At 37.7% G+C, this 17336-nt stretch overlaps 1 protein-coding gene across 1 annotated transcript in view; it reads right to left on the bottom strand.

The window, feature by feature from the left end:
* The window catches only part of LOC140226961 (protein yippee-like 2), a 52217-nt gene extending 39500 nt beyond the window's left edge, over positions 1 to 12717 (bottom strand). Inside the window, exon 1 of the mRNA XM_072307394.1 lies at positions 12525 to 12717. The gene's annotated coding sequence lies outside the window, so the exon portion shown is untranslated. The remainder of the gene's footprint in view (positions 1 to 12524) is intronic.
* Positions 12718 to 17336: the final 4619 nt, after the last annotated feature.

Here is a 17336-nt window from a genome sequence, read left to right on the forward strand (position 1 = left end):
CACTGTTAAAACATTTCTTCACAACATGTATGGCATAACATTCCTTCCACTGAAAAGTGTGATCTGATTGTTTCTCCCTTTACAAGAATTCTATTTCTTTTTCATTTTATTGCTATCATTCTGTCAATTTTTTCCCAACATCTAGTTCCTTTTAATCACCTAGGTATGTGAAACCCCCCCTTTTTTTTGTAGATTATAATGTGGAACAGAGCATAATCGATAAATACTATCACTGAATGACTGAACTGAAGGAAACGTGTCGCATGTAGAACCTACACACTTGCCTGTTACGAGTATGAGGTCCTTGCCCAAATGCAAATGCAGGCAAGGGAGGAGAGAACTATCTCTTTAATGTGATGTACACGTCATGCTCATGTCCTCCTTTTATGTTGCCTTTTGTCGCTCTAGAACAATTCTCTCTTCTGCTTTGTCTGTCCTGATCACCTGTCTTCATTGGAGACTGGAATCAAGCATCACTGATCCCGCATTGTACCATGGCATAAACACGTACCCAAGGAAGTGATCAATATCTGTACGTCTACAGCTGCGGCAGAAACACACAGGCACCATTCACAAGTGGTAGCTTGTGATCTGAATGGTTAGTATTTTACCTCTTTATGTCTAATCATCCACAATATCAAAGTTGCAGTGCAACTTTAAACATGTACACATTTGTACATGCATCTCATTTGCTGATAACAAGATTACTATTTCATGGCAGGAGGATCCAGGATGGGGGTTGCCAGATTACTTGCACCCCACCACCCCCTCCCTCCCTCCACGGGTGCTTTTCGTATCCTCTGTCCCATCAGGGAGGTGACCCCTCCCTGGTCCCATCCACAAAATTGAGTTATGTCTTCAGTCCCGTCTGCTCATCTAATGCATGTCTTACGTTTTCTGAATTCTACACCCCCTAGGACCCAGACTGCATTATCAGCCATTAGTCAGAGCATGTTAAAGGTACAGTACATACTAGTTGCCTCCTTTTTCACACCTTCCCCTGCAGTCCTACATGTCTCATCTCGACTTTGGCATTCACCTGAAATAGGGCAAAAGTTGAAATCTACCTGCACACATGATCAACAACATTGTCTCACCTTTTTTTTTCTTCATATTTCATACGCACAGTTGATGTAAACATGGGTATTTCAATCATGAATCATACATGCATGTTGTATCGGTTTCATTAACACATGCTATCTTTCCATGTCATTGGTAAGTCTACATGTTCTGGCAGAAGTTCCAAAATGTCAAACAGTTAAAAGATATTGACTTGCAACAGCCGATTCTCGGAACTGAACATGGAGACAAAGGAATGGACCAAAGAAACAACTGAAACATAAACAAGACATGCCCATTTGTATTTGAACAGTCAGTGGTGAGACTGAGGTGAGCCTGTGCAATCCCATATGTGAATGCTGGCAGGTATAGGCAGGGGAGTGCTTCAGACGTGCATAACAACACAGCACAACACAAAATGGAGAGAGCTGGGAGCGACATGACGACACCATCCAAGAGTGTTTACTACCTAGTCTCACATCTAGACTGCAATTCACCAATACCAATCATCTCATATTGAAGATGATGTTACTTAAATCTGAATATTCTGATGCTTTTGTTGGTTATCATTCATAGCAAGCATTTCTACATTTCCATTTTTTTTTTGAGTTCAATTTAATATACATTGTATCTCCAAAGGCACAGAAAGGTACACCAAAGCAATTAGACACGCCACCCCCACCAACATGTTTGTCACATCATTCTATCAAATGCCTTTTGAATGATATCCAGCATATAAAGTACTGGTCTGAGTCCACTGAAAACTCTACAACTGCTAAAAATATACCCCATATCTATGTATGCTGTTCTTCTATATTTGATCACTATTAAAATATCCATAATTACATGGAGGCCAGGGATGCCAACCTTACAAACAGCGCTGCAGTATTCTGAGGGCTGGAAAAGGCATGCTTGTTTGTCTGTCTGTTTTTGAGGTGTCCCATGAAAGACAAGTGTAGTATTAAACATGATTTTTGAAAAAAAAAACAGTATTCTACATGATACCTGCTGCATTTTGGGCAAGAAGGAGTAAAAAAAATACGGCAATTTATGGTAACAGTTGGCATTTCTGGGAGACCGAATATCAAGCACAAGATAGCAGTCTGTAATGAACAAACTCTTTCCATGTCTGGGTCAGGGATAATTTCATTTGTGTATATTTGGCTCGTAAGTGCAGTGGATCAGTAATTACTGAAGTGCGTGAATAGGGAGGGCTGCTACAGGGTTATTTTGTGTAATGGAAGCAATTGCAGATATTGGCTCTCATGCATTTGGTTATCCTATATCTAGTCACATGCAATATACATTACACGTAACTACTACCATAGTTGGGGGTGGGGGCTGGGGGGACAAACCTTAATCTACAGTATACCATTGGTATATTGTACCTGTAGATAAAAAAAAATATATATATATATATTTCTATCTGAATTAAAGAAGGCAATAACATGTGTGCGCATTAAGAAAAATGCTTTTATCACACGCTTAAAAAAAATTGTGTTGATCAGATGTGTCCTTCACATGATCTGTCTTGTTTTATTGATGTTTGCTGTGCTTCAAATATTTTTCTTGTTTAATGCTGGAGTCATTCTATATAACAGATAATGGTTGCCCACAATAGAAAAGCAGACAGGTCGCTTCACAATCTGATAAAAGAAGAGCAACCCTGTGCATCATTTGTATCAGTCAACAAAGCTCTGTTGATAACTGCTTAGATTAGGCAAATCAAGGACATTTCCTTTATTTCTGTCTTCTTCTCATGATTTAACAGACCTGTCAATCGAATTGATGGCCTTGTAATGTTTATCACATGATTCATAACAACAATAACATTCATTATCTGATATTTCTTGATTCAATTAGAATTGAACAAAATGTATATTTGTGTTTTATGATGAAACAGTACATTACAATTTAATAGGCCTATAGGCCCTATATCTTCCAAAAAAGCTGTACTGTTGAACACTGAACTGAACACTTTTGTAAACAATGGATGAGTCCTGGTTAATCACTGCTTTTTTCCTTTGTGAGACAAACCACTTGAAACATCTGATTTTGTTTCTGTATTTTTTTTTCTTCTAGAGCCATGTGACTGCCAGAAGTACATTCAGAAGCCAGACACACATTAGTCGGATCAACTAAGCATCATACGATTAAATACATGTATAATATGATATCATAAGTCAAACATAGCTGTTATCATTAGGCTTTTACTAATGAATACATATTGTACTCGTATAAACTAGTATTTTGCAAGACAGCCTTAGACACAGACTAGTCACCACAAGGGAAGGCACATTATAAATCCACGGAAATTCCCTTTGTTGCCACAGCATACAACGTCCTGGGCACTAGCATACAACGTCCTGGGCACTCTATGCAACAGTTCGCTGTGCTGAGGTGAGCTTGGCATACTCTCCGTGTATGTAGACACAATCCATAAAAGAGTATGTAGCTTTACCTGGCTGTTCCCCACCAGTGTTTAAGATCTCATAAAAAAATTGTAGGTAACCATTTTAAACACCTCATCCACATTCACCTGAATCACCTGGCTACGAATAATTCAATATACAGTGATCAATTGAAATAGCATGTATACTAACAATGTCAACTCATATGTTGCCAAAATTATGTTTCTACAGCAAAAACAAAACAACAACGAAGAGATTCAGAAAGCAAAGTCTTTTTACATCTCTTTACCATTTCATATGGTTCACTTGCATAATACGAGGTAAATGATGAACATAATGTATTGTAAGTATGACGTCATTGAAATTGCAGAGTATGGAGAGGAGACATTGCTCATTCATGAAAAAGCCTTGATTTGTTTTTCTTTTAATGAGCTAATTATAATGCTGCCTTCAGAAGGCCTGTTGGTTGAAAGCCATAAATGTTACTTTCACTCTCTTCCTTGTTGTTGTTTGAAACAAAAAAGAAAAGAAAAGAAAAGATAAAAAATGGGACCCTATTAAAAGATAATTTGCTTCCATCTCTTCCCGTCTACAAGGAACAATATCTACCAATCATAATGCAGGATAAAACAAAGATTCTATAACTGAGGAGTAAAAAAAAAACCCGATGTGAATCAGAAAATACCCTCAGTCTGTGAGATTGCTGAAAAAGTGCAAACGAATGAGATCTAGGGGAAATGGTATAGCACACATCACAACATCAGCAAAACACAATCAGCGTCATTGGGTCACGCATTCCGAAAAGTTTGCATTCCATTCCAAGAATTTGCATTCCGGAATAAACGATTGCTACCATTAATACACATTTAGGAGGAAGCGGGGGGGGGGGGTGGGGTGATGGGGGGGGGGGGGGAGGGGATGGGGGGATAGGTATTATAGAGGTCATCATCAAAGGAACATTCTGCAACTAGTAATAACTTGGCATTACAGCACGCAAGCAGATGGCAAACTATACACTGTACATACATGGATGAGGAATGCTCACAACCGACTGACTGTTGTCTGTTTCCTAGACGGGTCTTCCACTTCCGGGGGGGGAAACAGCTGCCAACAAACTCCACCCTTGAGCCAACAAGTACTATCCATGCATCACATACTTAATACTACGCTATCACAAACATCTCATCTATACCTCTCCTGTCTCCTCCAGAGAGGCGAGAGTGGTAGGTGACACGTAATGTACAAAGTTGACAGGATAGGTATTCTGATGATCCCAACAGGACATGACTGGATCTGGGGAAACCCTCAAGACTATTTGGAAGGTATCCATCTCACAGGAAAATTCCATCAGGAGGTCCCAATGGGACTGACCCTATCACGTCCACACCACAGTGAATAATTACAACATATGATCACACCAGGGAGATAACCATCTCCCTTATCACACACATACAGTTCACTCATGTCACTCTATCTGGTACATCTTCGATAAACCAATGCATATCAACAGAGAGAAAAAAAACTACATCTACAATTGTATATAAACAAAATATTTTAAGTCATTGTGATCACCTCACCCCACAGCTCTTCAACCTCATGATTTCATTTTTATCTTTCACGCTATTTACATATGTCATGAAAACCAAAGAAACCGGGGGAAAAAATAGTCAAATGTACCACCGATCTTCCATTGTCCAATGGTTCATCACATCCCAAGGGTGGATAACTCTGGGACCTACAGTAAATCAAAATCACAATCTGAATTTGCATCAGTGTTGGTCTTGAATATGTTGCTACATGAGGAAAGCTAATCATATGAATCATTTATGATATCAATCAGCCATCATCTTGGAAACAGCACATTACTGAGTCAATGCCATTAATTGCAGTGCAAAGAATGGTACGCTGTATACATGTACCAGGAAGATGCACATATATCCTAAAATGGAATGTCTGAGAAAGACAAGTTGCAATCCCCACTGATGGGATTTCCAGCCATGGCAATGTACACTTGTACCCAAGTTCACATGCAAACAGAGTAAAGGTAAAGCAAAGAGAGGTGAAGGCACATGTACAAACACATTACTTCTAATATCTCCTGATTCTGATCCCCAGATGAGCATCAGCTACACAGCTGGATATAACAGGCTTGTTATTGACTGCAATAGTCAACATTTTCCCTATTGGCAAATGTGGGCTAAATCCAGCATGCTAGTTAATGAATAATTTACAAGAAAAAGAAAAACCCATTAGGCCACCTTTACCCATCACAGGACCCTCTGCAGCCGATGAGCTATTTGTTGTAGGTCCATGGTGTGACAATGTTCAAGGGGAGAGACCCTTGCTATCTACAGTGTGTACACCATCCCTCCCGACTAATCCTGTGCATAATATCCTGTGCAGCGTCCCAAAATTGCAAGATAGTATGTAGCACTTCAACCAGCTAGTGAATCATTAATCACAGGATGGAGAAAGTACATAATATGTCAGGAATAAATGCCTGCCTAGTATAGACTAAAAAAAAAAAAAAGAAGAAAGTATGAACAATGCACACCAAGTGAGACGGTGACTAATGTATCCATGCATTTTGGAATCATTAAGGACTAAATGGGAAAGAGGTAATGCATGAGGAGTAAGCATGAAATACATGTAACCATCAAGTAAATGGTTTTTGCTGCAAGGGAACTTCATTTATTTATTATTATTATTATTATTATTATTATTATTTTTAACACTGCTCTTACTGTAATATCTGGAATTATCCTTGAAAGATTTTGTACCTCATGGTCTTGTTCATTTGCAATTAACTGCAAAGAAACCATTTAAAACACCTGATCAGTCAAAAGTTTATTGAGCAGAAGAGGGCAGATTTTGAGAAAACAGTGACATTTTGCCAATACCCTGGCATTTTGATAGCCAGCTCAGTCACATGACCAACATGCCGCTTGAGTAACATTTTTAGAACTGTATGTTCTGGCCTGACATCATCATCATCCACGCCACATATCTATGAAATTATAAGCATTTCTTTATGACCCTGCTACGGATAAAGTTACAGATGATGAACTGTGCGTATGGTGTATGTAGCTTTCCTTGTGTGTAAAGAAGAAGAATTTGTTCAAACAAACATTGTTGTACAGCTGTATCCATGGGAAAAGTCCTTTGCACATAATAAAAAGAAAAATTGTATACAAGAAAAGAGCAACTGTCATGTGACCATGTTGCTAAGTAAGACATTACACTGGATCCTCTCCCTGATGACTAAACATCCTAACTGCCTTGAGTTACAGATAACACATTGAGACAGAATTTTCTCCTTTTTTTTTATAATCTATTTGAGGCAAAACTATGATTACTCATTTCATGAGAACACAATGGATGAATAGCTTGGCTGTCAGTAAAATTGTATCATTACATGGTTCCTTCTTCTCTATCTTACAAAGTGTCCAATCATGATGATTAGCTCAACTAATGTGACAATGGTGAGCATGCCAACTTTGATAGCCTTTGTTCTACAGCTACACTTGTAGTAGTCTAATAATTCAGACACATTTCTAAATAAACAGCAAGTTCAGATCAATGCAGAGCTGATTTGTCCTCACATACTGTCTCATACTTTTCATCTATCACTCTGAGCCTTTTCTGGCTACTTTCACTTCAGAAGTCATCGTTATCTTATCTCCTCATTCTTTTCTAATGAGCAATATTAAATGTAAAAATTCAAAATACAGTACCTGCTTTACTGCTAGTGGAAAACAACAACGACAACAAACAACAACAACAACAACAACAAACAATTGCAACTTCTCCTACCACCTCGGTCAACACTACAAAGGCAGACTGTCATAGTGTTAAGCAACTCTTCTAACTACGTGGGTCGTGTGAACAAACAAAATGTATGATTTATCATCATAATCACGGTAGCTACATGTAGGCAGATGTGCCATTTGCTGCAGTCGAAATGAAATCCTATCACACTTGTAAGCAGTCAATCACGCGTTGCCAAGCAAGTTTCCAACAATGTTTCAATATCCTTATGCCGAAAATATGCATCTGTAGACTTTAATCATGACATGAACTTGGTCTTATCACAAGATGCAGTGTCGGCAGAGATGGCTATCAAAGAAGCACTTGTACATTGGTACTTAGAATAGTACATAGCTTTCTCATGATTTTGCGCATGCAGTCGCAAATTTCTTCTGCGGATGTCTCCAGTCACCTTGCAGAACAGGTGACAGCGAACAGTCAGCTCTTGGCTTAGATCAACACAAATGATAGGGGGCTGCAAGGAGGGCAGGGGTTTGCGTGCTTCATATTCCTTATTTGTTTACCCAAAAACAAGCAGTCAACAATGAGGACAAAGTGCACGTGATAGACATGTTCAATAGGGCTTTGTGACTGAGAGCCCATTGCACGTGTGTGTTTTGGTGACGAAGATACTAAACCAAAGCAGTACAGAGCACAGTTATGGCTTCCCCAGTATTACTATTACCAAAGGCTGGATATCCTCAGTCAACTGCAACTGTATGTGCCTCGTCTTTCATTCATAGGCTGAGGTTCTGTCTCTGGTAGCTGTGTACAGTGCACAGTAAAAATTTCTATTATGTTTTAGGGTTGAATCTGCAGGGATATACTTGTAAAAGAGCAACAAATGGAACTGCAGAATATCACAATTTATGTTCTATAAATGGACAAAATGATTACTTTGTTCAAATGCCAAAATGCATGCCAGCAGCTCTTGACACATACGCTAGAAATACATGTACAGTAAAATCATGTGATCTACATTGTTCATTACTGCTCATCAAAGTGGGGGGGGGGGGGGGGCATGGGTATGGCATGGTGCAAGCATTGCTTCAGACATTCATTGACCATACATGTTCACTGACTGGGCAGTCTCCCCCACGCTGGACATGGATACACCAAACAGAATGCAGCCTCGGACAGGAGAATCGCAACCCTGCTTCACGCCATGAAAAACAGAAATATGGAGAGTAAGCTGGCCTCTATGTGAGCTCAAGCGATGTTCCAAAGAGGGAATAAATTGAATTGACTCCCAATATTCACTCTTCTGTGGTTGGCACAGCCAGAAAAACAATCTGGAGCCTTGCCTAGTAATAATGGCTAGTCATCCAAGGCAGGCACAAGGACCTCACAGCTGCATGCTGGCATTCCACGGCACCAGTCAAAAACTCTGCAAAAGGTTCGCACAGAGAATGAGGACAGTATCAAACATTCTTACCATTTTTGTAGACATTCTTTACATTTTAGTTTATAATTCATGTTCAGACCAAAGAAACCTCAATCACTAGTGTGAACAAAACTTGCTCAGGGTTATTTCTTTCCATTCATCCAGGTCCATTTGATCAAAGTGCTATGTGTAGGCCTACATCATGGTCTATAATAGTAATACAAAATTATCCTCATGGGAGGGGAGAGGGGAAAGAACATTCTACAGGAAGCCTTGAAAAATGCCAGTCAGATTGGATTGTATGTATATCAGGAAAATAATAGTAATGATAAAACAGACATAATTTCCCCATCATAAGGAAAACAATGTATTACAGACTGTATGTCCAAACACAAATGATGCAAGGTGCAAACCTACCAGTACTAGCCTGCTTGCCAGCTTGCCCTACACCAGTAGGCAACTACACCTGTACAGCTCAGTGAAGGAGGAGTAATTTAGAATGGTCTTTTCGTTATATTTGGGAATGCCCTATGAATTACTTTTGTGCGTGTTTGTTTTATTTTTGTTTTTTTGGCCAATCTATAAAAAGCCTATGTCTAGAAAGACATCACACTTGAATAGTGCTGCTCTTATCCAATACTTCTTAGTATTTGAAACAAAAGAGGATAACAACATGACCAATTGTTTCCTTTTGCTGCATAGGGTCTACATCGTATCTACAGCATACTTTGATCACTACACGTTGGAACAGTTTCAAAGGAGTAAACACTTTGATTTGTATCCTTAAACTGAACAATTTAATATGTGATGAATTATATTTGAAATGGAATCATGTATTGCAAACGCAGTGCTTGTCACAAAATATGGTCTAGCAAAAGTATGAAAAAGGTATCTGTCTCTTTGAAGTTACAGGAAAAAGGTTACAGGGATACAATGTATCTCTGGCATGTTGCACAAATTCTACCCAGGTAAAGGAAAACACATCATACTGGTATCCGGGATATCAACAAGGAAGTGGGTATGGAACAGCTGTTACAGTCTGTCAATTGGCTTCATCAGCTGCTAACTCTCACACAATTTCATTACAACACAATATAATCAATGTACAAGTATGTGAATGTGTGTGTTCAGGTACACGTGTATCCTCTTGTACATGCTTTGTGTACATTAATAGATCACAATATTGTAGGGAGTCAGTTTCAGGGATGTACATGTATTTTACGTACATATATTTGTACATGTATGTGTAACATCCACTGTCACCAGAAAAAAAAAAAAAAAAAACTCATTTAGAGCAATTTACAATCCTCTTGAACTCTATAAAACCTTGATGACTATTAAACTGTTATCATTTCAAAGTATCAAAGTCAGTCCTCAGCTTAAAGTTTCATCAAATAAATGCATACTAATGCATTTGTATACATGTAAAGGAAATTAAATTTCATTGTGCATGCATTCCAATCACATGATGTTCTGATCATACACCTCATCATACATTGTAATTTCAGAAGACATCACATTTACCTGGAAGAAACTTCACTTGATGTAACCAGACAGTTGCCACACAATGCACACGCATGACAAATCGCGCAGATCATACAGTACATGGATCAATGTACCAATCAAGCCCAGGGCATCTAAAGTTGTGATACGACAGGCACTGCCAGAACTTTGACTCAGGCAAGTACTCAAGAGCAATTTTTCAACCCTGCTTACGTGAATGCCAAGCTTGTTTGGCTCATGTCAGCTGATAGAGAAAGCCAGCTGACAGCACTATTTATATTCTACAATAAACAATAAGATCCTTGTAGCTCTCTTCCCTCATTGCCCCAAGCATATACATGTATGTATAAATGCCAGACTGTTCAACTCATTCAAATTAATTTGAGTGCAAGTTAAAAATTGTCAGCCTAGTATATTTTTTCCAATGATTACAACATAGGGCCTACGTATACAAGATGTAGTACCCTCTCCCCTTCAGAATTTTCCTTCTCCATCTTCAAATTCTTGCCTTCTAGTCTACCGCAAAGTGAAAGCATTGATTCCCGAACTGTCTAGCGGCACTGACGGGTAATCCCATAAGCAGGTGAAATGTGCGGAAGGGCTACTTGATTTACGAAGGCCAGTACATAATCTGAGGATTAAAGTGCCTTAACCCATTCTTTCAAGGAAAGGGGTCCTGTGATCATTTAATTAAACAGAGGAATATTGATACTGTTCTTAGGGATTGTGAATGCATCAGTCATCAGGAAATGGGCAGACACTGAGCATACATGTAGCTACAGCTGCAGTGCCAAATTGAATATGAAATATGAAAGTTGGAAAGTGAATTAGTGGCTCACATTTCTCAATGAAAACCCTCTGCACATTTGTGTTACTATTTGTAATACAAACAATGAATAATTTTATTTGCTCACAAAATAAAACAAAGTTTATTTCTTTCAATTTCATGCTCAATGTGCCTTATACCTCCATGTATTTTGAAATTGACATTTTGTGACAGCTAACGCAACATTTTCACATCAGTAACATCTACCACATACTGTACCAATACAAGAAGTACAGCTGAACAGCAATGGACAATTTATAACTCTGGTAGCACAGCTTTAATATGAAGTCATGCTCTTTATATTTTAGTGGCAAATTGTGGAGTTTACTAGGTGAAAAAGAAAACAAATAAGCATCTCAAAATAGTCACGTATCACATCAATTATCATGCTATTCTATTCATGAGGCTTTGTACATCCTTTGACATTCATAATCAACATGTCATTTCCCCACATAAACTTGAGATTCATTGTCTAACAAAAGTACAAGCAAAAGCCAGTCCCGTGAGTGTAGTTACATGACAACCAATGCACTTGGCCACTAGAGTTTGATCCATGCGACTCACTGCAGGGAGGACCTCGCAGGGGGCCTTGCGAAGTCCTCCCAGCGGTATTTTAAAAGACCAGGGAGCTGAGTTGAGACAATGTCTAACCTCCCTGATATTAAAGACTACACACAAGGATAGGTTTAATTACCCACATTTTGATCCCCAAAGTATGTAAATCATGACTTTCTTTACAATGTAGCTTTGCCGATGACAGATACAATCTAGAAAAAAAAACAACTTCGCTTTGATTGCATTATTTTTCTTCAAAATGACTTTCCCACTTCGAAATTTAATAGATAATATATATGTTCATGTACACATGTAGAAGCCTAACTATACACAGCCCCGTCGCTGTACACAAGTGTCGCAACAGTGCATGGGGACGACATGCAAAGCACAGCGTCTGGTGGGGCTAGTCCAGTACATGTAGAAATGTTCTAGTAAAAGTCACATTTGAAATGAGCCTACCCAAAGGCCATAGTTCAACCCACGATCAAAAACAAAAACAAAAACAGCCATATGAAACTTAAAAGAAAAATAAAGGAAAGAAGAAAGTTTTGATCAGCAATCAGTTAGCGTTAAAATGGCAGGAACTTCCGAGATGTCTTCTCTTAGAGTCTTACAATTAGGCTAGCTTTAATAGGGCCTACACTCCCTACTCAGATCTGTCAAAAAAGGGTCAATCAACAAGTGCAGGCGAAGCAATGCCCAATAATGGGAAGTACATGCTTAAAATTTAACACCTGTTCCAGTCATAAGTTACAGCATGCAGCAAGGAGTTACCGTATTGTATAAAACTCCTTGGTACACTGGTCTGACTCGGAGTCAAGTCACACTGCACTCAACAGTAAAACAGCATGCAACACTGAGAAACAGCTTGTGAGAATATGAGTATGACGGTAAGGTATACGATTATTGCACAAGACAACACACCACACACAGGCTCACAGCTGGTAAGAAGAGATCCCTGCACGACCAATCGACTTACCTTGTTGTACTATCCTCTAAAAGCAGGCTTTATGCTCGAAGTGATCCAAGAGAAGAAGAAGGGCAACCAGCACCTGTAGATTCACACCTTCGATGAGCTCAGAAATTCTTGAAGTATGGGAGAAAACTCTGAATTACGTGGATGCTTTCTTCCTTGTCGCGGGAAAGATGAACAAAGCACGTCGATCAATGTTTTGATTATTGTCCGTGCGTGCGACATCGACTTCCATACATGGCTGCTGGCTGGAGTGCTAGGAAAATCCCATAGAGAGTGTACGAAACGTACGATCGGTGAGAAGATTACATTTTGGAATGGGGTTAGTAATATTATCATAATTTAGTCCCTCGCCATGTGGAAGTGAGCTGTCGACGAACAAAGGATTTATAATATCATTCTGTTTCCCATGCAAGAAAGAATAAAATGTCTTTGTTCTGAAAACTTTTTTTTTCAGGTAAATTTCAATCCTTATTTTTTTTTTCCACAGATGTATTGTCTTCACGTTATGAGCTACTTATGATGATTTGTTTATCTAGTTGTATATACAGTACCTATCTATCTATTTATCCATTTATTTATTTATTTATTTATTTATTTTTTCATTTATTTATTTATTTATTTATTTATTTATTTATTTATTTATTTATTTATATATCTATCTATTTATCTACAAATGTGTATTTCTTAGTCTTGTTTTCACTGGGTGGCTTCATCAGTGCATAATGATATGTTTCTTCTTATTAAAAATAATTATAATTATTGAAATGACGCATGAATCATAATAATGCTTAGACAAGGATTACGGAACTTGCGTGGGGGAATATATTCATCTTGGTATGGCATACTGCTTTCGGTAGATAAAGGCTATTTAAAGGGACAGAATCAGAGACATTTACTGTGGCTCAATTGATAAGATGTAATAGTGAAACTAGCATCAATGGTGTCGCAAGCAACATTAGGCCTAAACAGATTTAGAAATCAGAGTCTCGAGTTCCCAGACTATAACGCCAGGAACCCGTGCGTGCCCTTGTTGCCGCCTTGTCATATTTTTATGTCTCATTTTTGATCCGGCATAGTATTCTTCAAACCTCATCATTATTACTGTTTTTATCACAGACAGCCAGAACTAATTTCACTTTCTCACGAACCGTGCTAAATTGATACCGCCAACCGCGATTGTGGTTGCGCTCTTTATTAAACAGGAAAAAGTCACAGTAGGTGATGGTTCCAGCAGAGGGGGGAAAAGAGAAGAAAACACATACAAACAAAAAGGAAACGAACGTTTAGCGCGTTGCTTTTGTCTCATATACTTCCGGTAAAGGCCAGAGACCTCCGCCGTTTCTGTATACACGAAAGGATGTTCTTTGTGTGTGCATATCTAGTATGTGTGCGTGTTTTGTTGTCAACTTTATTTCTGAATATTTAGACATTATATATATATATATATATATATATATATATATATATATATATATATATATATATATATATATATATATATATATATATATATATATATATTATATGATACATGATAAATATCAGGCTAATAAATAAGCATTATCGAAGTTTTTCGCCCTTTCTCTAAGAATCTACGCAATCTTTGAGCCTAGAAGATGATAAGTCAACTAGAGGGGGGGGGGTGAGAGGGAAAAGGAGAGGAGACACACAGACAGACGGACATACAGATTACTACTACGTGTACTAGTACATGTACATCTTTCTACTATCCCCCCTCCCTACCAAATGAAGTCATCCTGGCTTATCCTTCCGATAGTACCGTGTGAGGTTCTGTGCACACCTTCATGTTTACAATCGATCTTTCCCGACCGCCGTCGTATGGTACGTATAGTACACACACGGATAACCACCCCCGCGCGCCGTTGGGTTGGTGACAGGGGACAAAAATAGAATATTGCGAAGTTTGTTATGATCTCTATGCAAATGAGAAAGTGGCGGAAAAGCTCGTTGTAGACTTTGACCCATAGGAATATAAGCGCAAGATACACACGTACAGTTCCAAATGCCTTCCATCTGTGTAAAACGTTGTTAGTTCTCTTTTGCACTGCCGTTTTGGAGGGAATATCGTGACTGTACACGTGGACTTCATTTTTTCCCACTCAGCAAGCTTGAATAGTCGGCGTTATACAAAGGACAAAATTTTGCGAGCAAATATAAAGAGGGAGAGAGAGAGAGAGAGAAAAAAAAAACACACACACACACATAACAGGACAACTGAGCTATGAAATACTTAACAAACATGGCAGTCTGTATCGAGAATGTGCCTTGTTGTTTTCTTCTTTCTTTTTTTTTTTTTTTCCTGTTGCGTGATTAGCATCAGGATTTGACGTGATATCAGCATGGAACAATGGACCTTTTCGTCTTCGCCAAAACTGCTTAACTTGAATTAGTATGAGCTGTTTGATACTGGCACATATCATTTAAACTGTCCGCATTGTTGAATCTCGAAAATGTTGTTGTTGATGATGATGATGATGATAATAATAATAATAATAATAATAATAATAATAATAATAATAATAATAATAAAACATAATAACAGTATATATAATAGGTCCTATATGTTTATTCATTCACTTATCTATATATGATTTCATAATATTGTGTGTGCGTGTGTGTGTGTATGTGTCGATTCATCCACGTATTGGTATTTAGAGATTGATAATCAAGAGAAAAACGCCCGGCTAAATGCATTTGAGGCAACAATTATATATAATGTATATATATATGTATATATATATATATATATATATATATATATATATATATATATATATGTATATATATATATATATATATATATATATATATATATATATGTATATATATATATATATATATATATATATATATGTATATATATATATATGTATATATATAGTGAGTGTGTGTGTGTGTGTGCGCGCGCTCATTTCGTTTTACATCAGTCACGATTCAAGATTGCAAGCAAATATCACAGAAAGAAAAAAAAGGAGAAAGAGAAGGGATGGCAAGAGTAGTGGAGAAGCTTATACCTTGGTATAAATCCTTTGATCCTGCAATGTCGCAAATTGTGTTGTACGCCACGCGACGAACGACATCATAATTATCGCACGATTTTCACGTGTAATGCATCGCGTTAAAAAAAAAAAAAAAAAAAAAAAAAAAAAAAAAAAAGCTGCCTACTGCCGTTTATAGATCACTAGTTACAACTTTTCTTTATAGAGATAATTTTAGTAACTTAACTTCAAGAATGTTTGTTGAAAGAAAGCAGTTATTAAGCAGAGGGATGAAGGTTGAGGTGTGAGTTGTTTTTTTTTTTCAATTCTGCCTCCCTCTACAAATGAAATTTGTAAGATCACAGCTGTTGATCTTCTTAGTATACTTACAAATTTCATTTGTATATAGAGGGAGACAAAATCGAAGAAAACTCACACATCAGTGTATTTGTTTTGCCTCCTTTAAAAAAAATCTCGCAAGCAAGTTTTCATTTAGACATTTCAAGAAAGTTCACTTCATATTTTATTAATTTCTTGTCTTTTGTAAAAGAAGGAAATCGGGTGTGAGTAAAAGTTATAATACTCGTTTATTTGAAGATACGTATCAGTGCCAATTGTGCATCCCGTGTCTGTTCTACGTCTAGATTACCTGACCCGTAGCTTTCATGAGATATTATAAACCATGGATATAGCCTCGATATATTTTATTTCACGGAGTCTTCAAAACATGCCTGCTTCGTTGATCCTCAGTACGAGGATGTAATTTCATTAGCTAGTACAATAATATTGTTGTTGTTGTTGTTGTTGTTGTTGTTGTTGTTGTTGTTGTAAATAGTAAATCGATTTTGGTTTTCACCAAAGGATTTCTGTCTGTATTCTTGATGATCCTTGAAATGCCACTTTTAATATCACAACTTTTTAAAATCTGAATTCTTAGGACTGCCCGTTTGCCCTGAATTACAAAACATCACGACAGTATAACACTGGCAGACGCGACGGTCTTATAATATATACAAGCATCATTGGTATAACAAGCATTCAATTACAACGGCATTCTGATGAAATGTAGATCACTTTGAATGACAACATCTTTTTACTATAGTATTATTATCATTACGAGGTTTCTGTACCAATCCGCATTCAAAAAAAAAAAAAAAAAAAAAAAAAAAAAAAAACTTAGGGTTTACACTGAATGGTGTACACAGACCGGTCTCAGTGGTAATGGCAGAGCAGAACAATATACTGCGTATATACTGTGGATATATACCAGCAACATCGGGGGCATCGGAATTTGAAACCCCTGTTGTTGACTACAAATTTTCACCTATATACCCGCAAAAAAGGAGAAAAAAAGCAGGGGGCATGTTTTGCATGCCCATACATAATTATTATGTTATACGGTCAAGGTATAGAGTTTCCACTACAATGCAACAGTTGAGGCAACGATATTAGTTTATGCTCATTATTATATGGGTATATATCCTTAAACTCGTGAGTATAATTATGTAGACATACGGGCAAAGATAAGGACCTCGCACCATTGATATAAAAAAAAAAGCAGCAAACGAGGACATCACTTGTAAACTTCCTCTTTTATGAAAGTGCAATGTTCTCGTATCATTTTATCACCCCGTTATGTTTTACATCCGTTCAGAGCAGAATATCCATGACCCGATTGATATAATTTGACTGCACACTTTCATTAATGTGTGGTCTGACTCTCTATACCTCGATCACTGTGCAACTGATTTCAACGGACATTCGACTTTATTTCGAAGTTCACCTCTTTCATAATCTCGCCTCGTTTCATCAATGA

Source organism: Diadema setosum, chromosome 4 (genome assembly GCF_964275005.1).
Source record: "Diadema setosum chromosome 4, eeDiaSeto1, whole genome shotgun sequence".
Lineage (NCBI taxonomy): Eukaryota > Metazoa > Echinodermata > Echinoidea > Diadematoida > Diadematidae > Diadema > Diadema setosum.